The sequence below is a fragment of the Rattus norvegicus genome, chromosome 1 (assembly GCF_021556685.1).
Source record: "Rattus norvegicus strain SHRSP/BbbUtx chromosome 1, alternate assembly SHRSP_T2T, whole genome shotgun sequence".
NCBI lineage: Eukaryota > Metazoa > Chordata > Mammalia > Rodentia > Muridae > Rattus > Rattus norvegicus.
In genome coordinates, this window is record NC_141534.1 from 251,892,915 (window position 1) to 251,906,518 (window position 13,604).

The window sequence follows — 13,604 nt, forward strand, 5'->3', positions numbered from 1 at the left end:
ATCCTCTCCTCTCCTTTCCTTTTCCCCTAAAGAAGTAAAAGACACTGTGGACAGAATATACTATATTAAATTTTTGAAATTATTTTTATTTCATGAAAAATAAATTGATCACATATACTTTAGAATGAACTCATTTTTTTTCCATTTTTCACAGTCCAGATTTTAAACCCCTCCCTGTCTGTGCTCTGGCTATTCCATATACCATACCTCCTCCCTCCATGTGCACAAGATGTCTCCACTCCCCCACCCTTACCAGACCTCCCAACACCCTGAGACCTCCAGTCTCTTGAGGGTTAAGTGCATCTTCTCTGAATGAGTTTAGAAGGCCTCATTGCCATTTTCTTCAAAATCTTTCACTCTTCCATCAGGGCATCAGGTAGAAAAATCTCTCCCTGTGATTGTATTCTTTTAGAAGAATCATAACTGATTGGAGAAAAAGAGAAGTTTCAATTTCAAAATTATTACTTTTATCACGGAGACAAAGTTCATTTGGAAGAATATTAAACAGTTACTAGTTGGTTGTTCAAATATGCTGAAACACAAAATAGTGATCCTGGCATTGCACTGTAAATTCTCTGAAGTACATAACCACTCCTATGTCAGTAAGAAGGGTCTCCATGGATCTGGTTGTGGTCTTGATGTTCAGTCTCTTCTCTGCTTCTCTTCTCACTATGGAGACAGAGCTCTTGGAGGAGGAAGCTCCCTCCTGGCCCTAATCCTCTCCCAATTATAGGAAATTTCCTTCAGATAGATTTGAATAACCTCTGCCAATCCTTAAACAATGTAAGTATGTCTCATGTTCTTCAGGTACATTGCAAAGGAGATATAAGTCATGCTGCTTTGTAAAATTCTATTACTGGCAAAAAATATTGTGAAAATGAGTGTAAAGACGAAATTGTAACGTTCTATGTTCTTTTCTGACTTTTGCCTCTAGTTCTGCTCAGGAAATTAGTAATGCTCTAGGTTTCAGATTAAAGAAACTTGATGGTTTCATTCCATTCCTTTGCCTGTTTTGCTGCATTTTCCTGTAATTCTTTGTGGGAATTTTATGCTTTCTTTTTAATGCTTCTATTTGTTTACCCATGTTGTGTTATCCTGTATTTGTTAGGAACTTATTTATGTCCTTTTAAATGTCCTCTCTCATCATTATGAGAAGTGATTTTATATACAAATCTTGCTTTTCTGTTATGTTGGGATATCTAGTATTTGCTTTGGTGAGAGAACCAGGCACTGATAATGCCAAGTAGTTATGGTTTCTGTTGGTAAATTTCCTGTGCTTGCCTCTTTCCCTCTTGTTGTCTCTGGTGTTAGCTGGCCTTGCTGACTCTGACAGTGGTTTAACCCTCCTGTAATCCTGTATGTTAGCACTCCTTGAGACTGGCTTTTTTTCCAGTGGGAAATGGGTACAGAGAGCTGTGTCTCAGGGTCAGCTCTGAGAGCAGGAAGAAAGCATAATTATCCTGTCCCAGACTTCTCCTGGGTTCTTGTGTCCTGAGGGCTCCAGAAGGGTCCCTTACAGCAGAAGTGGTGGTCTGACCTCTGCTCTCAGGTGTGTCAGAGCTCCTGGAGACTGGCTTTCACCTCTGAGAACAGGTCGAGACTGGAAGTTTATGCTTCTTATTGCTCCTAGGTTCCTGTGTCCAGAGGGCTCTAGGCATGTTCCTCTTGAGACAGAAATGTGAGCACAAATTGTGGTCTCCCGTGAGCTCGCTGGATTGCCCATGTGTCTGAAATTTCAGCTCTCTTTCCCATGGGATTTGCATACAGAGAGCTGTGGGATCTGGTCAGCTCCTGGCTCAGGTAGAAACTAGAAGCTCATGATAACTTTTATTGCATTATTCACTGTAAATTCCCCTAATCACAAAGTCATTTGTTCTTTCCATACCATCATTTGAGGATGATTGTTAATGATAATAATTCCCACATGTCTTACTCGGGGTTTCTATCCCTGCACAAATATCATGATCAAGAAGCAAGTTCGTGAGGAAAGGGTTTATCCAGTTTATACTTTGACATTGCTGCTTATCACCAAAAGAAATAAGGACTGGAAGTCAAGCAAGTCAGGAAACAGGAGCTGATATAGAGGCCTTGGAGGGATGTTTCTTACTGGCTTGCTTCTTCTGGCTTGCTTAGCTTGCTCTCTTCTAGAACCCAGACTACCGGCCCTAGGACAGCATCACTCACAGTGGACTGCGTCCTTCACCCTTGATCACTACTTGAGAAAATGCCTTACAGCTGGGTCTCATGGAGGCATTTCATCAACTGAGGCTCATTTCTCTGTGAAAACTCCAGCTTGTATCAAGTTCAAACACAAAACCAGCCAGTACAATTGACCCCTTGTCAACTTGACACACAAACACATCTCTATTAAGCCTCAGTCCTTACTTTCTTACTCATCCCCAAGATCTAAACAACAGTAAGAGTTCCATACTCTTTACATATTAAAAGTTCATTCCCATTAAGATGTCCAAGATCTTTGAAAATTCAGTTTCTTAACTGTGGACTCCACTAAAATACTTTCTTACTTAAAAAGGGAAAAATGTCAGAGCACAGTCACAATAAAATCAAAATCAAAATCTTAACTGTCCAATGTCTGGGATCCACCAATGATCTTCTAGGATCCTCCAAGAGCTTGGGTCACTTCTCCAGCTCTACCCTTTGTAGCCCACACCTTGTCTTCTGGGCTCTGAATGCCTGTACTCCACTGTTGATGCTAATCTTGGTAGTCATCTCATTGTAGTAGCATCCCCAAAATGCTGCTATCGTCTGTTACAACTAGGTTTCACCAATAGCTTCTCACAGGCTCTCTTCATGGTGTTAATCCTCAGCTCCTTTTCATGACCCCTTTAGTCCTGGGCCATCAATTGCAACCTAGGCTGCACCTAAACCAATGGCCTACCAAGGTCTCTCACAGTGTCCAGTCTCAGCTGCTCTTCAGGACCCTTTCATGCTTTCAAATCCAGTACCACTGGGGGACTCTTCAACACTACCAAGTCCAGCTACAGCACAAGGTACATCCTTGGCTTTCTCTGTAACAGCCTTGTTGTTCTCTCAGAAAACACTTCCTAGAAGATTTCACCTCAATGATGCTTGTCTCTTCTTAATGACTAACTAATTTCTTAGCTCCAACTGACCAGCTTCAATAGTCCTAGTAATGGAAAGGATCACTTTAGTAGTTCTGGTATCTTGATAATCACAACTGATTATTAAGCCTCAGCTGAATAAACTAGAGAATAATCAAAATCAGAATAGCAGCAGCCCTGATAAGATTCCTTAATCTTCCATCTGAAATTTCACAAGACAGATTTATCTTCTGCACTATACTCAACATTATCTTCCAAGCTCCTGCAGAGCATCCCACAGATCTCTTAAAATACCAATGGTTTTCTAGCTCAATGTTCCAAGGAACACCCACAGTCCTTCCCAAAACATTGTCATATTTTCAAAGGTATATCCCACTTCTAGTACCAATTTGTTGTCGCTTTTGTTTCCATCCCTCAGAAAGGAGCAACACCACAGTGTTCTTCTCAAAGCAGTTTATTCAGGAACCTTACAACATGCAAACAGGAATCTTTCTTTTCTTTTCTTCTCTCTCTCCTCTCAGCCCCCGAGCACACTCCCTTATATCCTCCCTCAACTCTGCCTCCTCAGTCCAGACTGCATAATCTCAGTTCATAGGTCCATGTCACATGGCCTGATCTTGCATCATGGTGCGCCTGTGCAGCTCTCACAATGGATGTGGCTAATTTCAGGTGTGTGAGGAAGTCAGGTGCTAGTCATGAGAGTTAGCTGCAGTCCAGGGCACCATCTTGGGACTGCCACCACACCCGTTCCCCACATCTCCCCCTTCTTCATGTTTTTGGCAGAGAGAATGCCTGTCTTAGGTTGCCCCCTGCAGCAATGCCCATACCCATCATCGGGAGACAAACAGCTTAGGTTTGATCCCTTCCCTTGGTTGGTGAAATGCCCAGGGAGTCCTACCTGTCATTGACTACTTCTCTAGCATGCCAAGCCACACTTGAGGAGACTGTCCCATCTCCACCACTGCAAAAGCCTGTATCATTAAGGCTTGAGTCCTGCGCTGATGAAAATGTATACAGCACATGCACCAAAAGGCCAGGACACTAATAAGAATCAGGCATAGGGCAAGTCCAGCAAGTCCAGCCCATTCTTTCAGCCGTGAGGCAACAGCGGCAATCTAATTGACCAGTCCTCCAGCTAAGGACATGCTATGTGTCCGTTTGAATCATCCTTTGTGGTGTGCTGCCATGGTTCTTGTCCACTGCCCTGCCACCTGTGAGTCTGGAAGGTTCAGCTGTTAGGAACCAGAGGCTGGTTAGCTTTGAGGCTGTGGAGGGCTCTTCGTGCTGCAGCAGACTTTGCGATCCAGTAGCTCTGGTCGACACCTTTAACTTCCCCTTTCCCACCACTTCCACGGTGACCGTCCACTCGAGTGGAGTTGATATGGACGATGGATTGTCTCAATTCCTGAATTAGTCCATCAAAGTTTACAAAAGAAATTCCTGTAAGATACTGAGATATATTACGGGATATCTGAGCATCATGACTGACATTCACAAATGGTATGGAGGTGACACATAGTCCTGAATATTTCCACTCACAACCCAATTGCATTAACTCCATCATAATATCTGCGTGTTCCTGGAGCAAATCAACACTTTGATACAGCAGCAAAATTCCCGCTTTCAACTCACTATTAATACTACCCCGAACATTTAAAGCTTCTGCAACACCTGCGGATAAATTACTTACAGCTGCTGCAGTCTGTACTACGGAGGTAAGTGATTTGGCCGCAGCAATGGCTATGGCAGCAGAAACTGCTATAGCAGTAACAATGGCTGCAGTAATGCCAAAAACTTTCTAGATTTCTGGGTGTAAGCTACATCCCTCTGCCCCACGCAGAGTGTAAAGAGGTGGATGATGCGGTCCCGGAGCTGATGGTTCTACCTTTAGTTTCATTTTTTCTAAGCTGTTGGCGATGCTTTCTAGATCATCTTCCAACATTTCCCCCTCACTAGAATTTCCTTCAGTCTCTGATTTTTGAGAATGTTCCTCCCTAACCTGATTTAGTCCCTCATTTACCTTATGGAGCTCCACTCCACACCTTTCCTCATCCCCTATGCAATTTTTCACTAATTTCCACACTGGCAGCACTCCTTTTGGTAAAACCCCCTGCTCCTTGGCAAACCTCAAATCTTTCCCTAATTTCTTCCAAATGGGCATTGTAAGATGTCCTGTCACCAGAAACCACGGAGAAATCTGGTCCACTGCTTTTAAAAAATTCTCTACTATTTCTTTCTTTAGCCTGATTCCTTTCAATTTTAACAAATACTTGAGGGCTTGGCAAACTGTCTGAGCTGATGTTGAGTTCCCCATTGTGCTTGGTGCGACTTGTCCCAAAATGGGGAACCTTATAGTCTCAATCCAAGAGCTTTTAGATTTGTCCCAAAACGGGGAACCTTATAGTCTCAATCTGAGAGCTTTGCGACTTGTCTCAAAACTGGGAACCTTATAGTCTCAATCCGAGAGCTTTTCTCATCCCACTTACCTGGGAACTTACCGGCTAGCCGCCCTGACCACAATAAGTTCTGAACGAAGGAGGAGGTTCCCCATACGGGCCACCGCTTGTCTCTTCTGTTTCTGTCCCGCAGAAAGGAGCAACACCACAGCGTTCTTCTTAAAGCAATTTATTCAGGAACCTTACAACATGCAAACAGGAATTTTTCTTTTCTTTTCTTCTCTCTCTCCTCTCAGCCCCCAAGCACACTCCCTTATATCCTCCCTCAACTCCACCTCCTCAGTCCAGACTGCGTAATCTCAGTTCATAGGCCCATGTCACATGGCCTGATCTTGCGTCATGGTGCGCCTGCGCAGCTCTCACTGTGGATGTGGCTAGTTTCAGGTGTGTGAGGAAGTCAGGTGCTAGTCATGAGACTTAGCCGCAGTCCTGGGTACCATCTTGGGACGGCTGCCACACCCACTCCCCACAATTTGTCTTAGTCAGTGTTTCTCTTCCTGCATAAACATCATGACCAAGAGTTGAGTTCAGGATGAAAGGATTTATTCACTGTAAACTAACACATTGTTGTTCATCACCAAAGAAAATGAGAACTGGAACACAAGCAGGTCAGGAAGCAGGAGCTGATACAGGAGGGATGTTTCTTACTGTCGCTTTCACTGGCTTGTTCAGCTTTCTCTTTTAAAGAACCCATAGACTACCATGTTAGGGACAGCACAACCCATGATGAGTTGTGTCCTCCTCTCTTGACCACTAATTGAGAAAATGGTCCCATAGAGGCACTTCCTCAACTGAAGCTTTCTCAGTGATAACTCCAGGTTGTGCCAAGTTGACATACAAAGTCAGTCAGTATACCATGTAAAATAAGGTTCTGAGCCCATACGGCATTAGATTTCATTCATTCTTTCATTCTTTCTTTCATTATTTTTCATTTTTATGAGCAATGCATAACACTTAATCAAGCTTTTTAATGACTACTAATTTCTTAGTTCCAGCTAAGATATTTTCAGATATATTTTATTTACATTTCAATGTTATTCCCTTTCTTGGTTTCCCAACCTTAAACCCCCTACCCAATCCTCCCATTTTGTCTATAAGTATGTTCCAACAACCAACCACCCTTGTCTTCCTATGTCCCGACCCTGATGTTCCCCTACTTTAGGGGGCCCAGCCTTGGCAGGACCAAGGGCTTCTCCTCCCATGGTGCCCAACTAGAAATGTTCTCCTACATATATAGCTGGAGCCATAGGTCTGTCCATATGTATACTTTTGATGGTGGTTTAGTCCCTGTGAGCTTTGGTTAGTTGGTACTGTTGTTCTTAGGGGTTGCAAACACCTTCAGCTCCTTTAAACCTTTCTCTATTGCTCCAATGCGATACCCATTCTCAGTTCGTTGGTTACTTGAAGCATATGTCTCTGTATTTGTTATGCTTTGGCAGAGACTCTCAGGAGACACTAGAACAGGCTCAGGATAGCACACACTTCTTAGTAGCAGCAATATTGTCTGGTTTTAGTGACTGTATGTATATGGGGTGGATCCTCATATGGGGCAGTTGCTGAAAGGCCATTCCTTTAGTCTTTGCTCCAACCACTCTCTCTGTATCACCTCCTATGAATATTTTTGTTTCCTCTTCTAAAAAGGACCAAAGCGTCCACACTTTGTTCCTCCTTCTTACTGAGCTTCATGTGGTCTAGGATTAAATCTTGGGTAATCTGAGCTTTTGGGCTAATATCTACTTTTAAGTGAGTGCATACCATGTGTGTTTGTGTTCTTGGATTACTTGACTCATGATATTTCCTGGATCCATTCATTTTCCAAGAATTACATAAAGTCATTTTTTTGATATCTGAGTAGAACTCCATTGTGTAAATCTACCACATTTTATCTATCCGTTCCTCTGTTGAAAGGCATCTGGGTTCTTTCCAGCTTCTGCCTATTATAAATAAGGCTGCTATGAACAGAGTGGAGCATGTGTGCTTGTTATATGTTGGAGAGCATCGTTTCGGTATATGCCCAGGTCTAGTGTAGCTGGGTCCTCAGGTAGTACCATATCTAATTTTATGTGAAAACTCCAGATTGATTTCTAGAGTGGTTCCAGCTGACAGTTCCACCATCCTTTCAAGCACTTGTGGTCACCAGTTTATTTTTTTTTTACCTTAGCCATTCTGACTATTATGTAGTGGAATCTCAGGGTTATTCTGATTTGAAATTCCCTGAGGATAAAGGATGTTGATCATTTCTTTAGGTACTTCTCAGCCATTCGATATTACTCAGCTGAGAATTCTTTTTCTATCTCTGTACCCCATTTTAATAGGATTATATAGATTCTCTGGAGATGAACTTAATGAGCTTTTTGTATATATTGGATATTAGTCCGTTATTTGAGGTAGGGTTGGTAAAGATCTTTTCCAAGTATGTTGTTTGCTGGTTTGTCCTAATGAGAGTATCCTTTGCCCTACATAAGCTTTGAAGTTTTATGAGGTCCCATTTGTCAATTCTTGATCATACAGCATAAGCCATTGGTGTTCTGTTTAGGAAATTTTCCACTGTGCCTATATGTTTGAGGCTCTTCCCCAATTTTTATTCTATTAGTTTGAGTGTATTGGGTTTTATTTAGATGTCCTAATCCTCTTGTTCTTGAGATTTGGATAGGGGAATTAGAATGGATCAATTTGCATTCTTCTACATGCTGACTGTCAGTTGAACCAGCACCATTTGTTGAAAAATGCTATATAAAGCAAATCTCAGTTTATAATGTACAGGTAAGTTTATAATGCAAAGTGACTTTTAGCACCATATATACAATCTCTACAAATTTAAAATCTTTAGCAATCATGACAGCAACTTTCCTCTCCCAAGAAGCACATGCTTCTTTATGGTCCATGTTGTGCCAATAGTGCATCATTTATTTAGTAAAGGGCAAGGAAATGGAGTCCAGCACTCATTAATGCTACACTGCCACATAAAGCCTTAAACATATAAGAAGAGCATCATTTATACCAAATTTTCAAAAGAACCCCGTTCATTTAACATGAGCATGAACTAGGAAAATGAAACATTTCAGATTATTGAAAGTTAAAATTTATTAAGCCATCATGTGCCAAATACTCAGGTTCAAATTAATTTCGAATTATATACAGGCATGTAATAAACTTAAAAGTGAGAAAAGTGGATTGGAAACTGCACAAAGCTGCAAGTGACTTGTGGAATTGAATTAAAAATCAAGGTCATCAACTATTACAAACCATTTTCCCTTGGTACCCAACATTCAATTGATTCACAAGTATCTAGACCTTTAAAGAGCAATATCGTCTGAAAATAGTGATATCTTGATTTCTTCTCTTCCAATTTATATCCCTTTGACCTCCCTTTGCTGTGTGATTGCTCTAGCTAGGACTTCTAGTACTATATTGAATAAGTAGGGATAGAGTTGGCAGCCTTGTATAGTCCCTAATCTTAGTGGAATTGCTTCATGTTTCTCTCCATCCAGTTTGATTTTAGCTACTGGCTTGCTGTATATTGCTTTTACTATGTTTAGATATGGGCCTTGAATTCCCGGTCTTTCCAGGGCTTTTATCATGAAGGGGTGTTGAATTTTGTCAAATGCTTTCTCAGAATCTAATGAAATGACTATATGGTTCTTATCTTTGAGTTTGTTTATATAGAAGATTACATTGATGGATTTTTGTATATTAAACCATCCTTGTATCCCTGGGATGAAGCCTACTTGAACATGATGGATGATTGTTTTGTTATGTCCTTGGTTTCGGTTTGCAAGTATTTTATTGAGTATTTTTGTGTCGATATTCATAAGGGAAATTGGTCTGTAGTTAAACTTTTCCCATTTTTAAATTTTTGACATTAGAGCCTGAGCCACTGGAGTTCTGTTTAAGAAACTTTCTCCAGTGCCAATGAATTCAAGGCTTTTTCATGCTTTTTCTTCCATTATATTTAGTGTATCTGTTTTATGCTGAGGTCCTTTATCCACTAGGACTTAAGCTTTGTGCAAGGTGACAAATATGTGTCTATTTTTATTTTTTGTACATAGAGACTCCCAGTGAGACCAGAACCATTATTGAAGATGCTTTCTTTCTTCCATTGTATATGTTTTTGATTCTTTTTCAAAAATCAAATGTTTTAATCTGTTGTTTTATTTCTGTGTCTTCTATTATATTCCATTGATAAAACTGTCTGTCTCTGTAACAATACCACATAGTTTATATCACCGTGGCTCTCTAGTATAGCTTGAGGTCATGGATGGTGATTTCCCCAGAAGTTCTTTTACTAAGGAGTTTTTCACTATTCTCAGTTCTTTGATTTTCCAGATGAATTTCAGAATTGGTCTTTTTATGTCTTTGAAGAATATTGTTGGACTTTTTAAATTTTATGTTTCTTGGTTCTTTTATGTATTTACATTTGAAATGCTATTACCTTTCCACCCCTCCAATCTTCCCCTTCTTTTATAAGGATGCTCCTACTACCACCCAAGCACTCCTAACTCAATGACCTGGCATTTCCCTACATTGGAGAAACAAGCCTTCACAGGACCAAGGGCTTTTCCTCCTTTTGATGCTGGACAGTGCTACCCTCTGCTACATATGAGGCTGGAGTCATGGGTCTCTCCATGTGTACTAATTTATGGTGGTTTATTCCTGGAGACTCTAGTGGTATCTGGTGGGTTGATATTGATGTTCTTCCTATGTCATTGCAAACCTGTTCAGCTCCTTCAGATTTTTTCTCTATCTCCTCCATTGGGATCCCCTTGTTCAGTCCAATGGTTAGCTGTAAACACCCTCATCTGTATCAGTAAGGCTCTGACAGAGCATTTCAAGGGACATCCATATGTGATTCCTGTCGGCAAGCATGTCTTGGCATCAGCAATAGTGACTGGGTTTGGGGGCTGCATATGGAATAGATTTCTAGGTGGGGCCATCTCTGGATAACCTATTCTTCAGTCCTGCTCCACTCTTTGTCCCTGTATTTCTTCCCATGAGTATTTTGTTCTCCCTTCTAAGAAGGAATGAAATATCCACATTTTGGTATTTCTTCTTCTTGAGCTTCATATGATCTGTGAAATTTTTCTTAGGTATTCCAAGCATCTGGGCTAATATCCACTTGTCAATGAGTGCATACCATGTGTGCTCTTTTGTGACTGGGTTACCTCCCTCAGGATGATATTTTCTAGTTCGATCCATTTGCTTAAGAATTTCATGTGGTCATTGTTTTTAAAAGCTGAGTCATACTCCATAGTGTAAATCTAACACATTTTCTGCATCCATTCCTCTTTTTAAGGACATCTGGGTTCTTTCCAGCTTCTGCCTGTTATAAACAAGGTTCATATGAACATAATGGAGCATGGTCCTTGTTATATGTTGGAGCATCTTTTGGGTATTTGCCCAGGAGTGGAATACTGATCATGTTCAATCTGAAGGTTGCAATTTGTTTGATGGTCATTTTTACTTTGATAATTTTACCAAATACATGAACATGGGAAATCTCTCCATTTTCTGAGGACTTCTTCAATTTCTTTATTTAATGGCTTGAAATTGTCATGATACAAATCTTTTGCTTCTTTAATTAGAGTTGCACAAATATATTTTATATTATTTTTGACTATTTTGGGTGAGAGGGAGTGTTCCTCTTTCTCCACATTGGTTACTTCATTCAAAATGATATTTTCTAGTTCCATCAATTTGCCTATTTTTGACTATTTTGAAGGGTGGTGCTTCCCTAATTTCTTTCTCATCTCATTTATCATTTTTATGGAGTAAAGCTACTGATTTATTTGAGTCAATTTTATATCCAGCCACTTTGCTGAAGTTGTCCATCAGCTGAAGAGGTTCTCTGGTAGAATATTTGGAATCACGTAAGTATACTGTCATATTATATGTAAATAGTGATATCTTTACTTCTTCCTTTCCAGTTTGCATCCATTTGACCTCCATTTATTTTCTAATTGCTCTGTCTAGAATTTCAAATACTATATTAAATAGATAGGGAGAGAGTGGGCAGACTTCTCATCCCTGATTTTAGTGGGATTGCTTCAATTTTCTCTCCATTTAGTTTGCTGTTTGCTACCTAATTGCTGTGTATTGCTTTTTATTATGTTTAGGTGTGGACCTCCCTTGAATTCTGGTCATTCCAAGACTTTTTAACATGAATGGGACTTCTATTTTTCAAATATTTTCTCCACATCTAATGTGGTGTTCATGTGTTATTTTTTCTTTGTGTCTGTTTATATAGTGGATTTCCTTATATTGAAACATCCCTGAATCCCTGGGATGAAGCCTACTTGATCATGGTGAATAATAGCTTTGATGTGTCCGTGGATTCATTTTACAAGAATTTTATTAAGTATTTCTGCCTCAATATTCTTGAGGGAAATTGATCTGAACTTCTGTCTCTTTGAAAGTATCTTTTTCTGGTTTAGGTATCAGATTAATTGTGGCTTCGTAGAACAAGTTGGGTAGTATTCCTTCTGTTTTTATTTTGTGGAAGAGTTTGATGAATACTGGTAGAATATTGATATTAAGTCTTCTTTGAAGTTCTGATATAATCCTGCATTAAAACTATCTGGTCCTGGGCCTTTTTTGTTTAGGATACTTTTAATGAATGCTTGCATATATTTAGGGGTTATGGGACAGTTTAGATAACTTATTTGGTCTTGATTTAACTTTGGTATCATATATCAGTGTAGAAATTTATCCATTTCAACAAGAATTTCTGTTTTGTTGAGTATTGGCCTTTGTACTAGGATCTGATGATTTTTTGAATTTCTTCATTTTCTATTGTTATGTTTTCCTTTTCATTTTGATTTTGTTATTTTTAATACTATCTTGGTGCCCTCTGGTTAGTCTGGAAAGGGTTTGTCTTTCTTTTTGATTTTCTCAAAGAACCAGCTCCTGGTTTTGTTTATTCTTTGTACCATTCTTTTTGTTTCTACTTGGCTGATTTCAGACCTGAGTCTGATTATTTCCTGCCATCTACTCCTCTTTGGTGTACTTGCTTCTTCATGATTTAGAGCTTTCAGGTATGCTGCTAAACTGCTAGTGTATGATCTATTCAGTTTCCTTTTGGAGGTACTAAGAGCTATGAATTTTCCTCTTAGTCCTGCTTTAACTGTGGTCAATAATTTTGTGTTTCTTCGACATTTATTTGCATTAATTGTTAAAATGTTGTTAATTTTGTACTTTTTATCTTTCCAGACCAAGTTATCATTGAAGTAGAGAGTTGTTCAGCTTCTATGTGTATGGGGGTTTTCTGTTGTATTTGTTGCTATCGAAGACCCAGTCATATATATATATATATATATATATATATATATATATATATATGTATATATATATATGTATGTATATATATATATGTATATATATATATCATGTTGATCTCATAGTCTGCATGAGATTATTCCAATCTTCTTTTATCAGTTGAGGCTTCTTTTTGACTGATTTTACAGTCAATTTTGGAGAAGGTACCATGAAACTCTGAGAAATTATATTATTTTGTTTTAGGGTAAAATTATCTATAGATATCAGTTAAATCCTTGTGCTTCATAACTTTTGTTAGTTTCATTATTTTTCTGGTATTTCTGTTCCCATGATAAGTCATTAGTGAGCATGGGGTGTTCAAGTTTCCCAATATTATTGCATGTGTTTCAAAGTGTGCTTTGAGATTTAGTAACATTTCCTTTGCAAATATGGATGTCCTTGCATTTGGGGCATACATGTTTAGAGTTCAGAATTCATCTTGGTAGATTTTTCCTTTACTACGTATGAAGTGTTCTTCCTCATACTTTTAAAGAGATTGTGGTTGAAAGCCAACTTTATTCCGTATTTGAATGGTTGCTTCAGCTTACTTCTTGTGACCATTTGCTTAGAAAAAATTTTCTCAGCATTTTACTCTGAGGTAGTGTCTGTCATACTCACAGATGTGTGTTTCCTATATGCAGCCAAATACTGTGTCCTGTTTACATATCCATTCTGCTAATCTACTTCTTTTTAATTGGGAATTGAATCCATTGATGTTGAGTAATGAGGATCCAGTGATTATTGCTTCTTGTTA

General features: G+C 39.3%; 1 long non-coding RNA gene across 1 annotated transcript in view; it reads right to left on the reverse strand.

Annotated features, from left to right (window-relative positions):
- Nucleotides 1-3,833: 3,833 nt before the first annotated feature.
- Nucleotides 3,834-13,604, reverse strand: part of Cypl1 (cytochrome P450 like 1) — a 40,162-nt gene continuing 30,391 nt past the window's right edge. The window contains 1 exon segment of the long non-coding RNA NR_190621.1: nucleotides 3,834-5,720. This is a non-coding gene — a long non-coding RNA (cytochrome P450 like 1).